Here is a 15,676-nt window from a genome sequence, read left to right as displayed (position 1 = left end):
AGCCATTTTAGAAGGGTTACAAGCTCTTCTTGTTTGTGTGCAGAGAATCCACCCCGAGAGGTAGAAAGAAGCGGGAGAGCATTAAGGCTCTAAGCCCTCAAGGGCAAGCTTCATTGTCAATTAGACTTATTTACAAATCGCAAATTCAAAGACAAAAGTACTGGGGTGCCTGGGTGGCTCAGTCAGTTGAGCATCCGACCTCGGCTCAGGTCATGACCTCAAGGTTTGTGAGTTTGAGCCCCGCATTGGGCTCTGTGCTGACAGCTCAGAGCTTATAGCCTGCTTAGGAATCTGTCTCCCTCTCCCTTTGCCCGTCCCCTGCTTGTGCTCTGTCTCTCTGTCTCTCTCTCTCCCCCTCTCTCAAAAATAAACATTAAAAATATTAAAGAAAATAAACGTTAAAGAAAATAGGCATAAAATAATAAGCATGACAAAAATTAAAGGATAAAATTATTAAGAATTTCTCTGATATGTGGCAACTGCAGAGCATTAAACCCCAAGAATGAAGCTCTTGTTAGCACAGGGATCTCTGTGCTCACACACCCCTGAGGGTTAACGTTTCTTACATCCCATTGTGTGTGTGCCTAAGGGTGTCTTTTCAACTTTCAAAAAGCGTTTCTACACTAGCTTGCGTGCAGCAGCGACATAAACCATTCTGGGGCCAACCTACAGGCGATAAACCGACAGCTGTTCATGTGAGGTCCACACTCCACATACTCCGCAGTGAACAGCTACTATGGCCCTTCTGGGTTTCCTCGCAAGGAGGTAAATGATCTGTTGATACCCACTGAGCTGCCCCGGTGTTGACCAGGCTATCACAGAGCCACTTGCCACTGGGCAAGAGAATAACCCACATTCTCTGCAGACTGACCTCCCTCTTTTCATGACCCCCACCTCCCTCCCGTAAGATGGTCCGTCAGCCCTGCTCGCAGGCGGCAGGTACCAAGGGATTGTCGCATTCCTCTCCTCTACTGTTTCCAGCTCCAGGAGACCGTATGGATTTTCACTGTGCTTCTATTTTCCCCTTTCTTCTCATATGCTTGTTTCACAAGTAATTAAAAAAAAAAAAAAAAAAACTGAACCGTATGTGTTCTCTTGTTCTTCTTCTCATAACAACCCTAGGTCTCCTGGAGGCAGTGTAGTTTCCTCTGAAGGACAGGGGAAAAGACATCTATAAAGAGGTTGGAAAAATAGGCAAAGATTAATATATTGAGAGGTAATCATATCAAACATATATGGCACATGAAGTATACTCCCCCTAAAAGATTTGGGGATATGAGAAACAAGGAAGCATTTTGGACCAAAGTATAGTTCCTTCGTTGGGACACAGTTAGATAAAGTCTCAGGATGGTGAACAAGAGGCAAGTCATGAAATTCGAGGCGTTTACTTAGAAAAAGCAACGAAAAAGGACTCAAATGTATGAGGAGATGCTCAAGGAAACTCATAATGGGATAAACTCAAATTAAATTCTACCTTCATATACCATTTGTCACATGTCAGAGGCAAAAATTCAAAAATTTGAAACGATACATTGATGGGAGATTTATATAAATAAATATATATTGATTTATTTATAAAAACTATGTGTATACTATATATATATATATATATATATATATATATATATATATATATAATGGTTGCTTTGTATAAATTGTATTTGCATCTTGGTCCACATAAACTAAGTCTTTTAAAATAATATACAGGTTTGGGGCACCTGGGTGGCTCAGTTGGTTAAGCGTCCCACTTCGGCTTAGGTCATGATCTCACAGTTCGTGGGTTCAAGCCCTGCATTAGCTCTGTGCTGACAGCTCAGAGACTGGAGCCTGCTTCGGATTCCGTGTCTCCCTCTCTGCCCCTCCCCCACTCACACTCTGTCTCTCTGTTTCTCTCTCAAAAATAAAGATTAAAAAAAATTTCTTAAATAGTATACGGTTCTCCCTTAACAATTATTTTATTTCCTTTGCTCCAAATGCTGTTGTAACTCACACTCATTGTCTCATTGTCACTGGATCCTCTGGGTCACCTGTTGCCATGGGGCAACAGATGAGCCCGAAAACCCGTCAGCTCCTTCCAAATCTCCGAATCCTGGGCCAGAACAAGCATGTGACATAGAAACAGTGGTTATACATATGCTGCTTAAGCAGCTCCCACAATTACATAAAGACAAATTTTTATTTAAAAAATTTCATAAGCTGTATCATTCCCAGAAATTCTGTTTTCCAACACAACAATCCTGATTGATGCAGGCCCAGACGTATCTATAAAATTCACCTAATTCACTATCCAAGTCACATCCTACCCAAACAATCTTGTGGAAATGAACTACAAAACAGAGTTTTAAACACCTTGGAAAAGATATATGTACGCATGTGTGTATTTCTGTCAACTTGTATTTTTTTTGGCTGAAATTATTGCATACTAATGATAATACAGATTTCCACCAACAATTATTACATTTTCCTATGATTTTGCAGCTTTGAATTTGACCACCTTCCATCCTTTGAAAAATTTTCCCCAACATGTGTTTAAAGTCTTCCAATGTTATCAAATTCATTTTATGAAGCTAGATTTATCCTGTTACTAAAGCCAGAGACAGAAAACCAAAACACAATTTATAGATTGATAACTTTCATGAATAAACATGCAACAATCCTTTCTAAGACATCAGAAAATTGATTTTAGCAATATATAAAAATAATTATGTGGCATGGCCAAGCGGAATTTATTGAAGGCATGCAAGACAGGTTCACTATTCAAAAGTCAATCAATGGAACAGAATAAAGAACCCAGAAACACTCCTACCCAAATGCACCTAACTGGTTTTTTATAAATGTGCATAAGCAATTCGATGAAGGAAGGAATGGTTCTGAAGCAATTGGATACCAGCAGCTCTGGAAACACATTGAAAGCATCTTGAAAAAATTGAACATGAAACTGCCATTCAACCTAGCATTTGCACTCCTGGGTATGTCTTCTAGAGAAATTAAAGCTCACGTACTCACACACGGATGTTCATAGCAGTTATACTTATGACAAACAGAAACCAGAAGGGTAAACTGAGGTACATCCATTCCGTGGACGACAACTCAAGAAAAAAAAAAAAAAATGAGAATGGATTACTGATACATACAGCAGCCTGTATGTATCTCCAGAGATTTATGCTGTGTGGAAAATAAATCACAAAAAGTTACATGCCATATGATTCCACTGACATAACACCCTTGAAGCGACAAAATTCTAGAAATCAAGATTTGATTCATGATTGCCGGAGGGAAGGAAGGTGTGATCGAAGTGAGTGTGAATACAAAAAGTTACAACAAAAGGACATCTTGTAAAGTTGAAAATGTTCTGTATTTTGAATATACCTGGGTCAGTATTCTAGTAGCAATATTGTATTACGGCTTCGCAAAATGTTATCCATGGGGAAAGGGTATATAGAGGAGCTCGTAGTAGCTCTTTGTATGACTTCTTTCAACTGAATACAAATCTACAAGCATCTCAAATGTTTGATAACAAATCATGCTATGTTACATGGAAAACTGTGACATGACGGTTGGTAATACACTGTAGCTTATATCAAAGAAACAAAGAAGTGGAACTTACAGAGATTTGACAATTTCCATTAGTGTGCACCACGTGTCTAGAGAAGCCCGCCATACTGTGCATATACTTGCCATTTTAAGGAAAAAGAATGTATTTCTTTCATCACTTTTCGTACAGTTAGACCATTGTTATTTTAGACCTCTATTAAGTTGTATTTCTTTGGATTGTCTTTGGATTTAACATGAGCGCTTTCTTTTTTTTCCCCAATGTTTATTAATTAATTAATTAATTTATTTATTTATTTGAGAGACAGAGCATGAGTAGGGAAGGGGCAGAGAGAGAGGGAGACGCAGAATTCCAAGCAGGCTCCAGGCTTTGAGCAGTCAGCACAGAGCCCGACGCGGGGCTCCAAATCCCCCAACCGTGAGATCGTGACCTAGGCCGAAGTCGGACACCCAGCGGACCGAGCCACCCAGGCGCCCCAAACAGCGTTTTCTTACGATTACTGATATACAACCAAACAACACCTGATTCTATGAGAAAATTTTGTAATCCTGCAACTCTAAAACTGTTATTTTTCTGTTTCAAGTCTGACTACACATCAGAAAGAAAAGTTTAAAATAACATGGGGGCTCAATCCCGCAAACCTGGGATCATGACCTAAGACCAAATCAAGAGTAGGTCGCTCAACAGAGTAAACCACCCAGGTGCGCTAACAAACTTATTACTAAGAGTGGCTAGTTTCTGTTTGGTATACTTAGAACCATTCTGCCCATCTTATTGTCACTCCCACATCAGGCCTTACCTAGTAAAATTCATTATAACAAAAAGTGAAACAAACAACGAAACAAGGCAAGTATTTCACAGTAAGAGCGTGCATGAAATGACCACCCTCATTCGATTTCTCAATGGAATCCCCATGCATGACACCGATCGATGGTCGTTTTTATAGGATTTGAATCAGGACTAGGAATACCCTGGGGCTGTGCTGCTTTTTGTACAAGAACTGCAATTGACAAATATCATGAAATGCTAGATGTTTTTTAGTGACAGGATTTATGAATTTACAACAGATTTTATTGATTGAAAAACTTTGAAGAGTGCAAATGAATTTTCCAAACAATGTGTGTGCCTCCAAACTGATACCTGAAGGCACCTCGATGTATCTAAATGAAGACATGACATCAGAAAAATTTTTTAGTTAAGGAAATTGGAGTTTCTGAAATAGATATTTTTTTTTGACATATCTTCCAGCCCGTTACTTTGGTTCAAGATGTGTCCATTATTTTTGCAAGTGTGTGTTAACTCATTTGAAACAATAAGAGTATATGTTGTCTTAGTCTAGAAAATTGAACCTATTATTACACCCTCAAGGGACTGAAATGTATGATTATATTTTCAAAATTAATTTCAAAAAATATTAGTGTTTTCATGTAGAGATACTTCTGAATGCAGAAATAAGCTGCAAAACAGAGCTCACTTGAAATATCTTGAATACCCTGAATATCTTGAGCTACCCATTCTATTAAATACAGAGATGATGGTCAAAGTGAAGAATATCGGCCTCATCTCATTAAGTGATAAGAGTGATAAGACCTCAAAGGAAGTCAACATATTCTCTAGCATAAATTACAGGTTTTGGTGTCAGAACCCCCTCCTAAACTTATCACCACTGTAACATGGCAGAAATTACTGAACATCTCCAAGCTCTGAGTTCTTTAGCTGTAAATTTATAGGAGTGACCTCACTGATTTACTAGAAGATAAAATAAGTGAATTCATTTAAAACACTTCTTACTGCCTAGCACTGACTAGTCTCTCAAAACAATGTGTAAGGTTAAGAGGAATATGGCTGGCCTTTCTATCTGAAAAATCTGTTTGCCCTTGCCATCGGTTGGCATAGAAGTCAGTCATCTGATTTTTGATTCATTATTAGGACCACCTTTTGTCGCTGGTTAAGAAACAGGATCTCTGTAAGAAACCCACTTTAGGTTTAGAAACAGGGAAAGAGGCAAACAAGGATACTTAAGGGAAAGGTATCAAAATATACATCAAGATTCAACATCAAAACCCTAAGGGCATATTTTCCATTGCTTGAAGGGATGCTACATGGAGTTAATAACAAGGATATAACACATGTGCTAGAGTCAATCTCATTCATTACCCATAATTTTGTCAATTTACCACCACCTGCTAGACCCTTTACTATGGAGTTGGCTAAGGGAGATCACTTTGAAAGTACAGAAAATTGGGTTCTTTTTATAACTGCTCTCCATGAATAAAACACCTTTAAATTCTGGAATCCCTTCCTTCCTGCCAATTAGTGCCAGCGCTAGTTAGAACCGCCTCCACACAGAATCATTAGCCAGCTATGCATAGCACTTCGCCCTTGGCCATCAAAAAGATCAAGCCTCTGAACAAATGAGTACAGGACTTACCTTGAGAGCCAGTTATTGAAACTTGGATGTAAACCAAACCCCAAATATGCCAGCTATGGATTCTGCTTTATTTACCAAGAATGGATCATCTTGATCCAATCATTTTCCAAAGGGATTCTGGGGTGAAACTCAGAGGCAGGAAAATATTTTCCTCCTAAAATAAAATAAAAAAATAGATTTGACACTGAGGGAGAAATGTAAGTTTAATCCCTTCCCAAGTAATAAGGCACAAGTTCGGAGAACAGAGTTTGCTATCCGTTCTGTGCTGTTTAATGCTGGAGAATGACACGGTGACATATTGCAGCTCCCACCTTCCCAAAATAAGTGCAGAGAGTTATTGTGAAAGGAAGACTTGAACCACTGTCATCAGGCCATCTGTGGATTCATTAACCATCCATTCTCATTCTTTCTTGCCATTTGTATGAACTCCATGTATTTTGAGATGTGAAAATATAAATAAGTTAGAAGTAACATGCCTGATAGCCATTACCAAGAGAAAAAGGAGTAGACATACTTCTGAAGCATTTTATTTTATTTTAATTTTGAGAGAGAAGGAGCATGAATGGGGAGGGGGCAGAGGGAGAGGGAGGGAGGATCTTAAACAGACTCCACGCTCAGCACAGAGCCCCATGTGGGGCTCAATCCCACAACCACCCATGGGATCATGACCTGAGCTGAAATCAAGGATCAGGAGCTGCACCAACCAAGCCAACCAGGTGCCTCCCCTTTTATATTTTTTATTTTGAGAGAGAAAGCGGAACCATTTTTATTTATGTATTTGTTTTTATTAACATTTATTATTTATTTTTGAGAGAAAGAGAGAGAGCATGCGTGTGCATGAGTGGGGGAGGGGCAGAGAGAGACGGAGGCACAGAATCCGAAGCAGTCTCCGGGCTCTGAGCTGCCAGCACAGAGCCCAACGCGGGGCTCGAACTCACGAACCATAATCATGACCTGAGCCCAAGTTGAACATTTAACCAACTGAGCCACCCGGGTACTACTGAAGCATTTTTAACTTCTTTCCATTTGACATAGCGTACCCAAATCTTGGAAGATCTTACCCTGTGGACTGAGCAGCTAGTTGTGTGCATGAATGGGGAATACGAAGACCAAAGTTGGAGACAGGCTAGAAACAAAAACCGTTGTGAGGATTGACAGTCTTTTGCCAGGAGAGAAAGTGGGAAGGAAGAAGATGAGCCTGGAAGTAGAAAAGTAGGACCAGTCAATAAAAAAAGGGGTACTCGAGAGTCACTTTGAGAGTTAGGATTTGCCAAGAAATTTAATGGCAGCTGAAATTGGGAGCACAGCTAAAATCTTTTCACTAAAGTGGTTCAAGAACATGAATGCCAAAATAATTCATTCAATACTTATAAAGACACAAATTAGGGACTAAGGATATACTGGTAAAACTGCTTAGGGTTATATATGTTTGACATTCTAATATTATCAGTCAACAAAATCAATAAATGAAAATAGATCTTAAAATAACTCAATGATTCTTTTCACATAAAAATGACTTATGATAAAGTTTATCTGTGTTATTTTATCATATAAATATGTTGATAGGGAAAACCAATACTACAAATACATTTAAAAATGCTTTATCATGGTATTACTGTTGAATAGATCAAGGAACAAATGATCTTCCAAAGTCTGTGGAAAGGAAATTCCTGATTTCCAGCTTGAAAGATATTTTTCACTGACAAAGAGATGTTTTTCACCACCATTTGCTCACTAAGGGTGATAATATGGTTTGATATGTTCTGTTGTCTGTTCAAGGACCATTTTTGAAAACTCTCAACTGGTATCCGAAAACCTACCTGCTCAGGATAAGACAGACACAGATTTAAGGTAGGCTGCTATGTTATTTTGGTTCTTACTTATTTTCTTGGATAAATTTTTACTCACTCCTCAACAGTGTTTGTTTCCCCAAAGACTTTTACTACTTCTTGATAGCCTTCATTCTGCCCTGTCTTCCCAGGGGATACCAAGTGTTGTTAGCTGTATGTTGGGTCCCGATTGAATAAAAGAAAAACAAAACTTGCTTCAGACACAAAGATTAACAGGAAGTGGCAGACCTTGAGAAGAAGCCTTATTAACTACCCCTCAGGCGATCTAAATGTACGTTAAATATTGCTATCAGTTGTTAGTTACTAATCTCGGGACATTTTTGAGGATTTAAAATATAAAGTCTTAACATGTTCAAATTAGAACTGCATGACGAACCATAATTGGCAATCTCTTTCAATAAGGACTGTTATTTTTGTTTTTTACTTTGAAAGAGGGAGACGTGAACTACTAAATGTAAATGAAAGTATCTTAAAGATCTTATCGTTATACGGTTTGGTGTAAGGATTATTTTAGGAATTTGTTCCTTGAAAAATACTAGATAAATGCAGGTGACATATAAACAAAGAAAAATTATATCTAACAGTTCTAATAGTATCTAATAGTTCTAATAGTTCTGTTGTTAAGGCTCTCTTAAGGATCTTTGTACATCTTCTTTCAAAGATTTTCAACCAATTCTGGTATTGACAAGTATTTGGCCCGTTTGTTTTTCTGATCTTTTTTCTTGGTCATTGATGGTGCTCGTGCTACTTTTAGCAGCCTTCACCTGGAGTCTGAGATAAAATATAAACCGTTATAATTGATAACGAATGAAACAGCGGATTGGTGGAAAAAGTGTTGATGGTACCTAAAACATTTTTCCCTGACCCGGCTTTTAGAGTTGGGTGTAAATTAATAATACGGTAAAATGTATTTTAATTTAAAATATAAAAAATGAAGGAGACACGGTGGTTAGATTGGCATGTGTGGGACAGGTAAGGGTTCACTGATGTGTTGAGGGTTCCCTGATCGAAATCTTTGGAAGCCAACGGAGACTGGCAAACATGAGATTCTTCCAGAACACCCGACTTAATGCCAAGCATTTCGATAGGACCTCGTTGTTCTGCCTAACACCGCCACGAAGCCCCATCGCAAAATGCATTAAATGTGGTTTATTGGATTCCGTTGAAAAAAAAATCATAGCTTTCTAAATCTTTCAGAAAAGGATTCTTGATGAAGAAACAATGTAATTACAAAAACAATTTTACACAGTCACTGCAGGTAGACATAAATTTATTTTTTTCAAGGTTCAGATTAACTAAGAAAGTTGCTTTGTTTGTGTAACTACTGAATATATATAAAAAGTTCATTTTTTTGCAAGACAGATGTTAACTATAGAAGATATTAAACTCTGTTTTATTTTAGGTGGTGGCAGTACCTGCTCTTATGCATTTTTCCTCTTAGAAACAGGGCACAAAAGTCTAGAAAGAAGGATTCTATTACATTATAATGTAAGAAAGTGGTAGTCCATACATCCATACGTCCACACTCTTCCAGATTTGCTTTTCTGGCATCCAAGAGGTAAAATGAAGTAGAAAAAAAGCTAAGGAACAACCATGAGAGGAATTCCACAGAGAGCTACTTCTGTCTGTCAATAGTCATTTCACACATGCAAACGCGTGCGCGCACACACACACATATACACACACACACAGCCCAAACCTAATCCCACCCAGTGGAAGAAGAAATAAATGCTGCAGTGTAGATACTATTGATCTTAATCCTTAAGTGCCTGAGCTGCTTCTGTCACTAACTGGTACTATGACGTTGGTCATACTCGGCTTCTCTGAGCCCTGGATGCCTCCGATGGGAAGTAAGAAGCTCCTGGAAAATAACTTCACTGTAGTCACTACTCCAGTGACTCTATTTAGGATTTGAGGGGAATAGTTTTTTTTCACGACTATATCAAAGCTTTAAGAACAATAGTGCGCTGTAAAATACTCAGAAACAAAAATTAAGTAAGTGTCTTCTCAGCGACGGAAGGAGTAATGTTTACTTGATAGAACAAGTACATTCTTCTCATTGTCTTTCTTGTCATTCTTCTCATTTCACCTTGCTTTACGATTCAGTGTTAGAATGCTTACTCAGAGGCCGAGATGGTATTAGCAGCTGCCCAGTAGATGTATCAGGCATGGTGCCAAATGGAAATCAAATAGCAGAATCTATGGGACGATAGGTGAACACTTGGGTGCAAGTTTTTAGAGTGACGGAAATACTTGAATTTGTATTTCTGCGAAAGATGGTGACTTATTTCCGAGGCCCTATGTCACACTGAAATCCTCCATTTCCAAAAGATATCCGCTTTAGAAATGTATCAGTGCATCCCACAAACCCATAGAGAGTGTACAAGGTTACCTTTATGGAATAGGAGATAGATCATTTTAATTTCAAGATGAGCGTATTCAAACCTTTCATTTAAAGAAGACTGTTCAGTACTCACGTCTCTTAGTTCACTCAGACTGCTGGAACAAAACTCCGTCGACTGGGGGCTTAGACAACAGATTGACTTTGTCACAGTTCTGGGGGCTAGCAATTCCAAGATCAAGGTGCCAGTTGATTTGGTTTCTGATGACAGCGTCTTCCTGGCTTGTAGATGGCTGCCTTCTCATTGTGTCCTGACGTGTTGTGGGAGGAAGAGACAGAGTGAGCTCTCTGGGGTCTCTTTTTATAAGGACTCTAATCATACAGGATCAGGATCCTCACCTTATGACTTAATTAATATTAATTACTTTTTTTTTTACTTCAAATATAGTCATACTGTGGGTAAGGGCTTCAATTTGTGAATTCTGGGGAGACACAATTCAGCCTATGGCACCTTACTCTCTCTCTTATTTCAGGACATTAACTTCATGTTTATTTCTGGTTTATTTCTGGTAGGTAAGCACATCGTGGTCATTATCGCTACCATTTGGACCCTCAAGTTGTTCAAGCTCACGTGAAACTCTGATGTGTATCTCAGAACCATCTGCGTAGGGCGAAGACAGGGAAACGTTCATCTATTGACTCCCCTCCCCCATTGACAGGGGCCTTGCTGCTGTATGTTAACTCTCCTACACATCCATGTTAAACATGGGTTTATGCGGACTGGGTTGCCGTGGGCCTTGCACAAAACAGTGCCAGAAAGGCCCAGGGCAGAAAGTGACAGATACACAATGAGATACTATCAGGTTGTGCCTGTGCAAACTAGTCAGAGCCTGTGTAAAACAGCAGTGGCCGGATTAGCAGTGAAGGGGGGAGCGTCTCTGCATTTCTGATTAAAAAAAAAAAAAATGTCTGGGGCGCCTGGGTGGCGCAGTCGGTTAAGCGTCCGACTTCAGCCAGGTCACGATCTCGCGGTCTGTGAGTTCGAGCCCCGCGTCGGGCTCGGGGCTGATGGCTCAGAGCCTGGAGCCTGTTTCCGATTCTGTGTCTCCCTCTCTCTCTGCCCCTCCCCCGTTCATGCTCTGTCTCTCTCTGTCCCAAAAATAAATAAAAAGTTGAAAAAAAAATTAAAAAAAAAAATGTGTGATCCAGGCTGTTGCAGACTAGAAACGTCCACAGATCCTTTTACCTTCCTCCCGTTGAGAGAAAGGGGTCCCCTCTTGAATCTGAGCAGCCCCTTTAAAGAAAAAAAAGAATATAAGAGTGGGGAAACTGTTCCAGGCCATAAGAGACTGTCAGCGGCTGGTTGGAAGCTGTTGGAATAGAAGCTCTTAGAAATTAGCTGTCATGGCATTGAAGATGCGTTGCTGAAACATAATAGAAGTTCACCGCTACATAATCGTGTTCAAAATACAAGCGCCGAAGACCAGTAAGTAGGAAGGCCATGGAAAAATACAAACTGTGACTCTCCACACATTATTTATAATATGTTGGCGAAATTTTTTTCTTCTGAATTTTCCTAGGATTTGAACTAGTCTTTGTAATTTCCTGATCTTAATCAGTAATTAAAAATCTCCTCTGTGAATTACAGATTGTTCAGGAAAACTGTTTGATTTGCCCACATTTCTCTAGACATGACTAAATTAGGGGGCATTCCCATTACAAACCAGTTTTGTCCAAACTACCCATAATATGACCATTGTTTTGCTGGTAGCTTTAACAATAAGATGCATTATACAAATATTTTTATATTTTTATTATGCAACCCATTATAATTGCTTTGAGCTACAGTTAAATAATGTGGGTAGGGAACTAAGATATGGTCTACAAAATGACCTAAAGCATTAGAATTGTCAATTAATGCTGCTCTCCAAACTGAGCAATAAAATATTTGTGAGATTTGTACCTTTTTCCTGAATAAGCTTTTGATGAATGGAGTTTTTTATATAGACGCATTCCTCTGTTTTGTTAAATGTTTGTTTTATTATCACGAAGTGCCACCATATTTTTATTTTATATTTCTGGATGGTACACAAAGGGAATTATATTACTTACAAATAATGTTTCTCTCAGTGATTTATTCTAAACTCTTTTTTTTAATGCTTATTTATTTTTGAGACACAGAGAGAGAGAGACAGAGCATGAGTGGGGGAGGGCAGAGAGAGAGAGGGAGACACAGAATCTGAAACAGGCTCCAGGCTCTGAGCACAGCACTGACCCCAAGGCAGGGCTTGAACTCGTGAACCAAGAGATCATGACCTGAGCAAAAGCTCAATCAACTGAGCCACCCAGGCAACCCTACTGTCAGTGATTTACTCTAAAGAATAACAAATGCCATAGATAAAGGAACGAGTACCACCTTTATACCGAAGGGCTCCATAAAATTATTTATGTTTTAGGAGTTATAGGCAAGGGGATATAGCATCCTCGTAAAACAAAAAAAGCAAGAGTCACATTTTAGGATGTGCATCACTCTTACACTATTTACATTATTTATAATTATTTGCATTGTATTTCCCAGACGTTTTTACCGCTGATTTCATAATTAAAGCCTCTTCACTATCATTCACTCTGAAAATCTTTTTTTTTAATTTACTAAGATTTTTCTACTTACGAGCAAGTTTTATTTCCTATATATTTCTACTTGCTAATCATTGTTTGACTTCCTAAGACACTCGGGCACTCTAGAATCCATTTCAAAAAACAAAAACAACACACAAAAAACTTACATGTTTGCGCACGCGTGCGCACACAAATGCTCACAGTCTCTGCAAGCACTGACCGAATGACAAGGGTGCTGTTTTTGTTCCTGATTCTGGAAGAGTAGATGAGCCAAAGAACATGCACCTTCCCTGCCTGCCCTCCGCTCCTCAATACATGTCAGGGCCTTAGAAACAACGATTTCATAGAGCATTTCCACCCTCTGCAGCAAACCTCTTGTTAGTTGACCAATGTCTGTTTTTAGAGAGGGTATACTGTTGCTTCTGGTGGATGAAATCTATAACCGTGAAAAAAAAAAAATATATATATATATATAAAATACTTGCCATCATGTAATTGTTGAATTATTCACGTTGTGATGACGAATTTTTCCATACTATTGTAGTAAAACTAGAAATCTTATTTTTCCAGGAATATTTTGCATCCTTACTACTGAGGAAAAGAAAAGGGATAGTAACAACTATTAAGGAGAGAAACTCTGTAGGTGGGGATCTAGGCATAATTAAGAATTAGAATCATAGCGAATACCCTGCCAGCCTTCCAGCAAGGGTTTCACGCTCTACATGTTGGAGAAAAATATCTTTGCTCATTATAATACCTGGTACATCGTGTTATAATTAAGATTGTGTCACTCTTTCCATTATAAATCACTATTTTAAAGACTCGTAAAACAGCTGTAAAAATGAGCTCCAGGCTCTGCTTGGCATGTAAAATATCAGCACAAGAGAATTTATGTTTTTTATTTTTATTTTATTTTTTTTACAAAACCGTCTTTCAGTCTTTTCAAAAAGAAGCGAAATCTCAAGTAGATTTTTTTTCAGGTGCCTTTTTGCACTTCATAAATCAAAACCAGCCTTGCTTGTTAAAAGTCAAGTCTTGCAAGTGCTTGGTGAATTAGGAGAGGGAATCGTTTGGAGTGCTTCAAATAGCTCCTTTAAGAGTGCCTTGAATATTTGAAACATTACATGTAATCACTAAATATCTTAAGAGTTTTATAAGCCACCTACTAGGAAACCTTTTGCTCCTTGCCTTTCCAGATGGTATTAAAGACTTTAATGATGCCAAAGAATAGTGTAAGTCACTTTGTGATTATAGGTGTGATTCACTACTTCAAAAATTCAAGTTCCATGAGACAGCTCCCTATGGTCAACCTTGCCAGCCTGCTTGTGGACTCTCTTCCACCTGTACCCACCAGGCATGCACAGTCTCAACGGGGCTGATTTACAACTGGATAAATGCACCCTGTGAACTTCAACCAATTGAGTATTTGGAGTGAGGACCTTACAATATTCGAACTACTTTGCCACTGATGCACACAGGCCAAATGTAAATTAAGAGCCCATTTGGCTTAGCAAGGCTCAACCGCAGAGGCAAATGAGAAGTGAACGTGTGAAAACCACACTTTAAGCAGAGCCAATGGCTGAGGTAGTCTGAGTCCAGACTTCATTCTCCATGATCCTGGAATGCATTTCATTTTAAGGGAACGTCTAATTGACTTTCAAGACGAGAAAACGGGTTTTATTGTGGGCTCTTGTCGGTGTGGATATCTTTCTTTGAAATCTAAAGAGATAATGTGCAAGGTTGGCTGAATTTAGGTCATTGTGCTCATTAATAGAATTCCTCTTGCTAGGGGATTCATATTTCCTGAACCAAGGAAATACTCTCTTCTATGTGTTTTTCCTCAAGTACAAGGTGCTATATACACTAAGTGCTGTTATTTATACTAATCACATTTGATCTCCACAGCAACCCTGTATGTAGGATTAATTTGTTCTCCAATTTAGTGGTGAGGAAATTGAAGAGCAAAGAAGTTAAATAACTTTTCCATGTTGTTGCCCAGCGGATACTTAAACTCAGAGAGTTTGGCCACAAATAAATAGCCGTCATACCATGGTAACTCCATCATTCTGGACAGCCCCCCAAAACACCTTTAGCCAGGTGAACTGACGGAGATGTATTTAATCTAACTGTTTATTTTTGCTGCACAAATGCCAGAGAGGTCAAAAGAAAGTAAAAAATTTTTCAACTTTCACAAAATTAGCTCATGCACAGATGTGTAAATGTTTTATATATATATATATATGTATGTATATATGGTATATATATGTATGTTATGTATATATGGTATATATATGGTATATAATATATATATATATAAATATATATGGTATATTATGTATAGATAGATATAGATATAGATATAGATATAGATATAGATATAGATATAGATATAAATTTAATTTCAGCCCTAAAGGGCTAATCCATTTCACAAATGATATTTTCTGTAAGTGTTGCATAGAAAGGGTGTGCACATTTTACATCATGGCCAGAAATTGACACCCTTCCTATCTAAAAGAGGTGGGAATCTATATCCTCTCCCGTTGAATCTGGCTTGCAAAACTCCCATCTATAAAGTATGGCTGAAGTGATGTTCTGTGGCCTCCAAGGCTGGGTCAAGGCCATTCAGCTCTGTCTTATTTATCGGCATACTTGCTCGTCAACCCTGGGACTATTATGTAAAAAAACCTAAGTACCTTGAGGCTGAGAGGAAGCCCAAACGGAGACACCATGTATCAGTGCCATAGCAGAGAGTCCCAGTTGAGGCCAACATTCAAAGAGTTCCAGCCCAGACAGCAGGCATGCGAGTGAAAACACTTCTAGATCATTCTGCCTCCTGCTTTTTGAGCCATACCCAGGCATTTGAGTCTTCCATGTTAAGGCCC

Source organism: Leopardus geoffroyi, chromosome C2 (genome assembly GCF_018350155.1).
Source record: "Leopardus geoffroyi isolate Oge1 chromosome C2, O.geoffroyi_Oge1_pat1.0, whole genome shotgun sequence".
NCBI lineage: Eukaryota > Metazoa > Chordata > Mammalia > Carnivora > Felidae > Leopardus > Leopardus geoffroyi.
The sequence above is the reverse complement of the archived record's forward strand: the minus strand, read 5'-3'. Positions refer to the sequence as shown.